At 41.9% G+C, this 8,983-nt stretch overlaps 1 long non-coding RNA gene across 1 annotated transcript in view; it reads left to right on the forward strand.

Moving 5' to 3' along the window:
* The window catches only part of LOC309545009, a 338,928-nt gene extending 332,357 nt beyond the window's left edge, over window positions 1-6,571 (forward strand). The window contains exons 2-4 of the long non-coding RNA XR_014224867.1: window positions 4,389-4,509; window positions 4,901-5,727; window positions 5,762-6,571. This is a non-coding gene — a long non-coding RNA (uncharacterized lncRNA). The remainder of the gene's footprint in view (window positions 1-4,388; window positions 4,510-4,900; window positions 5,728-5,761) is intronic.
* The last annotated feature ends 2,412 nt before the right edge of the window (window positions 6,572-8,983 follow it).

Genomic DNA, 8,983 nt, shown 5'->3' on the forward strand with positions numbered 1-8,983 from the left:
TCTCCTATTTCTCCCCGGCATGTTTGCCTATGTCTCCCCAGCATGTTCTCCTATGTGTCCCCAGCATGTGTCCTCAGCATGTTCTCTTATGTGTCCCCAGCATGTTCTCCTATGTCTCCCCAGCATGTTCTCCTATGTGTCCCCAGCATGTTATCCTATGTTTTCCCAGCATATTCTCTTATGTCTCCCTGGCATGTTCTCCTATGTCTCCCCGGGATGTTCTCCTATGTGTGTCCCGGCATGTTCTCCTACATCTCCCCAGCATGTTCTCCTATGTCTTCCCGGCATGTTCTCCTATGTCTCCCCAGCGTGTTCTCCTATGTCTCCCCGGCAGTTTCAGCAGTTTTTGGCAGGGGCGTTTTCTGGCTGTAAAAAGAACCCTGAAAACTAGAGGGTTTGAGTGGCGTTTTTCAGCTGTAAAAACTCTATAACGTCAATAAACGCTGATAATCGCCAAAAAACGCTGCTAACCGGCGTTTTTTGATGTTTTTGATTCTATTGCTTTTTTTAAGTCCTGGGTTGTGTGTGGAGGTGTCGTTGATGGAACATAGCCTGGGGTCACACTGGTGCATGGTGAACACCGCATGTGGTTTGTCCCAAAAACGCACCGCATTCCTGAGCATGTCACTTGTGATCTCTGTGCCATGCGATTTGAGCCATACATTTGGTATGGCTCAAATTGCATCACATTTGCTCCAAAATGTTGTAGGAACCCTTTTTTTTCTCCACACCTTATCGCATTGCATGGGTGTGAACGCTTTAATGAGATATTTCTCACACATGCCATGGGTATATGTGGAATTACACCTCAAAACACATTCTGCTGCTTCTCCTGAGTATGGGGATACCAAATGTGAGAGACTTTTTGGGAGCCTAGTCACATACGGGGGCTGAAAACCAATGACCACCTTCAGGTTTTCGAAGGGTGTAATTCCCTTGCTTCAATTCCTAAATACCTATCACAGTTTTGTAGGTCTTGAGATGCCACCCAAATTACCTCTTTTTGGAAAGTAGAGACTCCATGCTATTTGCTCAGATGAATGTTGAGTCCGTGGAAAATTGTATTTTTTACCACAAGTTTTTGGAAAATGACTGAATGTTTTTTTTTTTTTCATTATAATAAGATATTTCTCACACATGCCATGAGTATAAGTGGAATTACACCCCAAAACATGTTCTGCTTCTTCTTCTGAGTATTGGGATACCACATGTGAGTGACTTTTTGGGAGCCTAGCTACATACAGGCCCTCAAAACCCAATGACCACCTTCAGGTTTTTAAATGGTATAATTCCTCATTCCTCAAAAATACATTTTCCTTTACTTTCTTAATTTTCCAAAATTTTGTGGCAGCAAAAAATCTTTGCCATGCCTCTCAGCAAACACCTTGGAGTGTCTACTTTCCAAAAAGGGGTCATTTGTTTTGTTTTTTCTAACTTTCCTGGCATTTCAGAGCCTCTGAAACTGTGAAGAAGTGAACTGAGGAAATAACGCCCTTTGAAAGCCTGAAGGTGGTCATTAGATTTTGGGTTCCTGTACCTGGTAAGGCTGTCAAAAAAAATCTCTCACATGTGGTATCCCCAGTATCGGGAGAAGTAGCAGAATGTGTTTTAGGGTGTAACTCCACATTTACTCATGGCATGTGTGAGCAATATATCATTGAATTGATAACTTTGTGTCAGAAAAAAAAAAGGTTTTTGTAATTTCCCAAAAACTTGTGGCAAATAATAAATTCTTCCATGTACTCAACATTCCTCTCAGCAAATACCTTAGGGTGTCTACTTTTCAAAATTGGGTAATTTCTGGTATTTTAACTGTCCTGGGCCTGGCATTTTATGCCCAACATTAGAAGCCTATGCCACACATCACTCACTATTTTAACCACTTGAAGACCAAGCCTTTTTTGACACTTTTTGCTTATATGTAAAAATCTGTCATTTTTGTTAGAAATTGTTTAAAGCAAAGGCACTAGAGAATAAAATGGTGGGTGTTGGAATTTTTTTAGTGTCACACGGTATTTGCGCAGCCATACGACATATAGGTCCCACTAGATCCGGTAAGTGATTCATTCTATCCATACACACGGTGAAAGGAATCGATGTCATGGAAAATCACGTTTGAGCACTTGCACTTTTGAATTCGCTGGAAAATTCACAATCACTGAGGACTTTTGTTGATAATAAATTTCTAAACACTACAGTCACTTTTGTCACTTTTTTTGGACTTTATTATTGATCCATTGAACTCATTTATTGATTTATTTTTCACAGCTGTATATTGTGGCACACAATTAATTTGAATCATCTTGCTATTGCTATTTATTTGAAGTTGTTCACAAGTCACTTTAGTCACTATAAGTGCCGGTTCACACTTATGCGATGCGGGAAGGTTGCGAATTCGCAGCCTGTTCCCGCATCGCAAATACACCCTTGGCAGTTCACACTGCCATATGCGATATGCTGGGGCTGTCAATGAAATGTTAATGACACCCCCAGTTTGATCGCATATCGCAGTGCGATCTTTACAGTTCGCACAGGATGGATCGCACAAGTGTGAACCACTGTGCGATCCAATCCTGATGCGGCTAAAAAAAAGGGTCATGTGCGACTTTGCTGCGGGTGCAGTGCGAATTTAGCCATACAAAGTGTATGGCTGAATTCGCACCGCACAGCCGATCGCATGTAATGAAGGAGCAGTGCGCTCCGATATTACATGCGATCGCCGCAGCCGCACATATGTGAACCGGCACTTAATATCACCATCTATTTATTTATTTATTTATTTATTGATAGTTTTTTATGTTCATCACATATCATCTCTTTAGTCCATTGTACTGCTATTTATATAGAAAAATAGAACGCTATATAGAAGCGTTTTAACCTCAGGCAACGTGGGGGGTTCTTTACTGTTAGGGGTACAAGATTGTGGAATTCTCTACCACAAGAGGTGGTTTCTGCGGGTAGTATGGTGGCTTTCAAAAGACTATTAGACGTACATCTCAAGGATCAGAACATTCAGGGGTATGTGAGATGATTACAGCCACACACACCTACACAGGTTGAACTGGATGGACTATTGTCTTTATTCAACCTCACCTACTATGTAACTATGTAACTATGTATATATAGGGTTATTTAGCAAGCGCTGTAGTTGGCCTTTACAAAGACCATTACCATCTTAATATAATTAATCCCCACCCCTAACCCACATTTTTTTCCAATATCAAGTTTTTCCACCCCTGTAACAATGTGTGTCATGTAAAGAGACGGGAAATAATTGTACAAAGTTCCAGCGATTTATATATTTAAATACTAATAAATCCTATGACTTCACCTTCATTTCATGTAACTCTACATTTGTGGTTTATCTCCTTCAGTGTACAGTATCTTACAAAAGTAAGTACACCCCTCAAATACTTGTAAATATTTTATTCTATCTTTCATGTGACAACACTGAAGAAATGACACTTTGCTACAATGTAAAGTAGTGAGTGTACAGCTTGTATAGCAGTGTAAATTTGCTGTACACTCACCACTTTACATTGTAGCAAAGTGTCATTTCTTCAGTGTTGTCACATGAAAGATAGAATAAAATATTTACAAAAATGTGAGGGTGTACTTACTTTTGCCAGGTGATAGAGAGAGGGAGTTAGATAGAAAGAGAGAGAGATAGATAAAGAGAGAGAGAGAGAGAGAGAGAGAGAGAGAGAGAGAGGGGGGGGATAGATAGATAGATAGATAGATAGATAGATAGATAGATAGATAGATAGATAGATAGATAGATAGATAGATAGATAGATAGATAGATAGATAGATAGATAGATAGATAGATAGATAGATAGATAGATAGATAGATAGATAGATAGATAGATAGATAGATAGATAGATAGATAGATAGATAGATAGATAGATAGATAGATAGATATTAAAAAAAGAATGACTGAATTTACATAAAATGAAAAGCAGTGAGCACTACAGAAATCAATATGTGTATGTGAGTGTGCATTTGTCCTTCTGTGTGCGTCCCCTCTCTTCATATCCCAGCCCAGTATATCTCATACACAGACACACACAGATCATTGCCATACAAATCCATTTATTTCTAGAGAGAGAAAAGCAGAAGAAAGATTTTCATGTTACAGGAGAGGATCTGACATCTGATCTGATCAATGTGAAGATTATTGATGAACCTCCAACTAATCAATGTCACCTTCCTGTGATCAGATGAATGGAATTCCAGATTGTGTACAATGGATCAATTCCCGAGATCCAATGACTGAAATCCATTCATCCTCCAACACAGATTTACTGACCGACCTTCCCGGAATCTGTGTGTGGAATGTCCATATCACAGATTGTTCCCAGGAAAGAAGTCATTATTGATGGGATAGAAGAAGATCATCATCCTCTATACAAGTCACTCCTCCATTTCCAATAAACATTACCTATTCCCCAATGGAAACATTTGTATCTTTACACAGATCTGATCTCTGTGTGTACGGAGTGAGCACAGTGACCGGTGTTTTGCCGAAAAACGCCAACTCACCAAAACCTCCAACTAAGTCACTTCCAGTGACTCTACAGCAGGAATAATTGGAGGTTTCGATGAGTTGCTGTTTTCACCAACCACCGGCAGCCGGTACACTCCGGTATACAACCAGTTTCCTCTTTTACCAGAACACCGGGTAAGGAGGAAAAAAGTTGTTGCGGCCTTGGAGGCGGCTATGTTGTTGGTTATTGGTGGGCATTACAAACAATGTCCAGTCATTATGGTGTGTACCGTAGTGTACAGGCTGCCGGTGGTCTTTGAAAACAGCAACTCATCGAAATCCCCATTTATTCCTGCTGTAGAATCTTGGAAGTGACGTGGTTGGAGATTTTGGTGAGTTGGAGTTTTCAGCAGAACATCAGATGATGACACAGAGAAGAAAACATTGTCAGATCATCAGAAACACTGCGACACCCAACTAGACATCTCCTTTACTTTGTTAGCCCTGGTTCACGACTTTGAATACCACATCCCTGTGTGACTCCATCATGGCCTGCATATGACTTTTTTAACAGAAGTCAATGCACGCCATATTGAAGTCACACAAAAAGCAGTGCAGGAACCTTTTTCTAAGTCGGAGCGACTTGAGTCGCACCAGTTAGCATGGTTCCATTGCCGTTAATGGGGTGTGACTTGTCATACGACTTTTGACTCTCTAGTCCCACGACAAGTCACGGCCGTGTGAACCAGGGCTTATATAAAAGTAACATTGCAATAATGTATCATTTTGGTAAGTTGTTAGATTGTTAAGGAAAAACAATTTCTATAACTTCAAATACGTTATTTCTTAAAATAAATCAGTAAAAAGAAATTTGAAATGCATAATAAAATCTTAACAATTTAGAAGTTAGAGAAAAGGAACCTTCTCTCGGTCCATATTTTATCCGGGGTTGGGTTCTCATCGCGTCCGGTTGGTAAAGATTTTGCAGAAATACAAAACATGATGGAGTGGAATTTATAGCTAATTTAGTTCAATGGAGAACTTTCCAGTCTAGTCTCTTCTTTCAGCACGTGTAACTAAGAAAATGTATTTCATGGAACTCAGAGGACTGTAGAGGACAATGTTTCAGTTTCTGGAGGTCTTCATCAGATCAGGATTGGTGTTCTCTGGAGGTCTTTATCAGATCAGAGTTAGTGTTCTATGGAAGTCTTCATCAGATCAGGATTGGTGTTCTCTGGAGGTCTTTATCAGATCAGAGTTGGTGTTCTCTGGAGGTCTTCATCAGATCAGGATTGGTGTTCTCTGGAGGTCTTCATCAGATCAGGATTGGTGTTCTCTGGAGGTCTTTATCAGATCAGAGTTGGTGTGATGGGAATCCAGGCACTCTGTAACAGGCAGGCCATGTATAATATCAGAAATAAGCAGAATAGAAAAAGATGCTGGGAATAGCACTGTCTAGGGATTTCATAGTATGCGATGGATAGATGGACAGTCTATCACATCTCCTCTGGAGCCTCATTGTCCCCATAGGGTTGCAGAGGCTTCAGGGAGCTTACTTTATCTCCCCAGCCAAATGTATGATAATTTGGAATGTCATCTCCTGCCACAGTGACTATCTGATCACCTTTGAAGTACTCTTCACTATACAGGATCCAGGCCCCTTTGACAAATTTTTGTGATGAAGCCATGTTGTCAAATCCATAAGATTTAAGGGTACTTGCAGCTTTCTTTAGGGCCACAGATTTGCCCCCATAGTTGATGTGCTCATACAGAGTAATCTGGGGATTATACAGACCGCCCTTCACAAGTCGCACAGAGCTGATTTTCTTCTCAAATGCTGGGATTGATGGGTAAGAGCCTTCCAAGAAGCATTTATTCTTTCCTTTATAACTGGTTTCAGTAAAGACAATCCATGGCTCTCCATTGATTTTGAGAGATTGGGCTTTCTCCAGGAATCCAACAGATGTCAGGTCTTTATTATCTTGCTCTATAAACACAGAGTCTCCCTTGAATTCTGGGAACTCGAACAGCTCAAGAGTGCTCATCTTCCACTTCTATGTGAAGGTCAAATGACGGGAACGGAAACCTCTCTGCAGCTTGGTTTGAGTTTTCTTCTTGGCTGATGGGGAATTTATAGAGAAGCCTCCGTGGTGAAATCACATGAACTCCTTTTGGGGAATTTCAAAATTACTTCAGAATAATTGTTGGCTCATTACCATATTTGCTTCCACTATCACAATTTTTTTTGTCAATTCAGATTTTTTGTTTTTTGTTTTCTTGCCTCCGTTTTAGTTCTTAATCTTAGGCAATACAAGATTTATGTTGTTCTCTTTTTTACATTATAAACTTTGAAATCTTTTCTAAGAAACTGGGATTTGTGTCTTCTTTCTTTCTAACATTTCTTGATAAGTAAAAGTTGAATCTCTGGTTTGGTTTGCAAAGTTCGAGGAATCAGCTGCATCGCAGGACACAGGCGTTGCAACCAAAGAAATGTTTATTAACTTAAACAAGCTTCATAGCAGAAAAAAAAAATCACAAGGAAAAACTGTCTCACCGACTTGAAGAGTTCAGAGCTGCTTTTGCAGTCAAACAGTCCCAACTTTTGAAGTGGGTAACTTCCCCTGGCAACAGGTTCCCAGTCAGCACACTGACATGCACCCTATTGGCTGTACAAAAGTCCACCATTCACCATCCACAGTCTCCTCTATGCTCCACCACACCCAATCTACAACTTCCTGTCCTTCTTAAACCCACTTCCTCTGATCAATGAGTTAACCCCTTTTGCTCCCTTAAAGGGACCAGAGCCCAAACAGAGGGGAAATATAGCGTCCTTCAAGGACCCACGCTCGACGACCTGTACATATCCCCCCCCCCCTCTGCCCCAAAGCCAAGGAGGTGGAGGCAACAGTGGAGCTAAGACAATGGGCTCGTGAGAGGGCATCTGCATTTTGATGCTGTCTCCCGGGCCTGTGCTCCACTACAAACCTAAATTCCTGGTGTGCCAGGAACCAACGGGTAATCCTGGCAATAATCCCTTTACTTTGTCTCATCCACTTTAAAGGAGCATGGTCCGAAATCAGCCTAAATTTCCTCCCCAAGAGATAATACCTGAGGGATTCTAAGGCCCACTTAATGGCTAGACACTCTCGCTCAACTATCGCATAGTTTTTCTCCGCTGGTGTCAGCTTCCTACTGAGGAAGACTACTGGGTGCTGCTCACCATGAACAACCTGTGACAGGACTGCTCCTAACCCCATATCTGAAGCGTCAGTCTGGACAATGAATTCTCTTGAAAAGTTTGGCGCTATCAGGACAGGGTGTTGGCACAGTGCTGACTTAAGCTCCAAAAAAGCCCTTTCAGCGTCTGCATTCCACTCAACCATGACCGACTTCCGACCCTTAGTCAGATCGGTCAGTGGAGCCGCCAATGTGGCAAAGTTGGGTACAAACCTCCTGTAGTATCCCACTATGCCCAGCAATGCACGTACCTGCTTCTTTGTTAGGGGGTGGGGCCAGTTCTGTATCGCCTCTACCTTGTTGACCTGAGGTTTTACCAGCCCTCTACCTACGATATACCCCAGGTTTTTCACCTCCTCCATTCCCAACGCACATTTTTCTGGATTCACTGTGAACCCCTCCTTCCAAAGGCAGTCGAGCACTGCCTGGACTTTAGGCAAGTGCGATTCCCAGTCTCTGCTAAAATTTACTATGTCATCCAAATATACGGAGGCATACTCTCGGTGAGGTCGTAAAATCCTATCCATTGCTCGCTGGAAGGTGGCTGGAGCAGTTTGTAGTCCAAAAGGCATTCTTTTGTACTGAAAACTCCCCTCTGGGGTAGAAAAACCAGAGTTAGACTTAAGCCCCGTACACACGTACCGATCGTCGGCAGACAGAACGTCCTACAAATGTTCGCGGCTGGCGTGTTTGTTGTTTGTCTGTTGAAAAGTGCTCAAAACTTGCCCAGGACATTTGTCTGCCGACAGAAAATGACGTCACTACGTTCCACGCACGTTCGCCGCTACAAAAGAGGAAGTGAGTGTTTGGCCGTGACCCTTCTGGGCATCTCGCGCTGATTTCATTAGCATTTGTTTGGTTGACGACATTTCGCTATTTTCCGAGACATCGTTCGAGAATTTATTATGGCGACCGTGAATTCGTCCGTTGCTGTCGTTAGTGTTGGAGTTTTGGCTCTGAGACGACGTACGAGCAATAGGAAGAAGAAGCGGACCTCCTGGACGAAAAATTGGTTGCTTAATCGTGATCAATTTTCTCATATGTCCTTGCTGAGGGAGCTCCAGGAAAATAATCCTGATGACTTCAGGAATTATTTGAGGATGACGGATCCCATCTTTCACCGTCTTCTTGCCCTGGTGTCCCCCTATATTCTGAAGCAGGATACTTGTATGCGGCTTGCAATTACTCAATTAATTACAATTACTGAGCAAAGGTTAATTGCGACGTTGAGGTATCTTGCAACAGGGAGAAGCCTGCAG

The sequence above is a fragment of the Pelophylax lessonae genome (genome assembly GCF_965119305.1).
Source record: "Pelophylax lessonae genome assembly, chromosome: 1".
Lineage (NCBI taxonomy): Eukaryota > Metazoa > Chordata > Amphibia > Anura > Ranidae > Pelophylax > Pelophylax lessonae.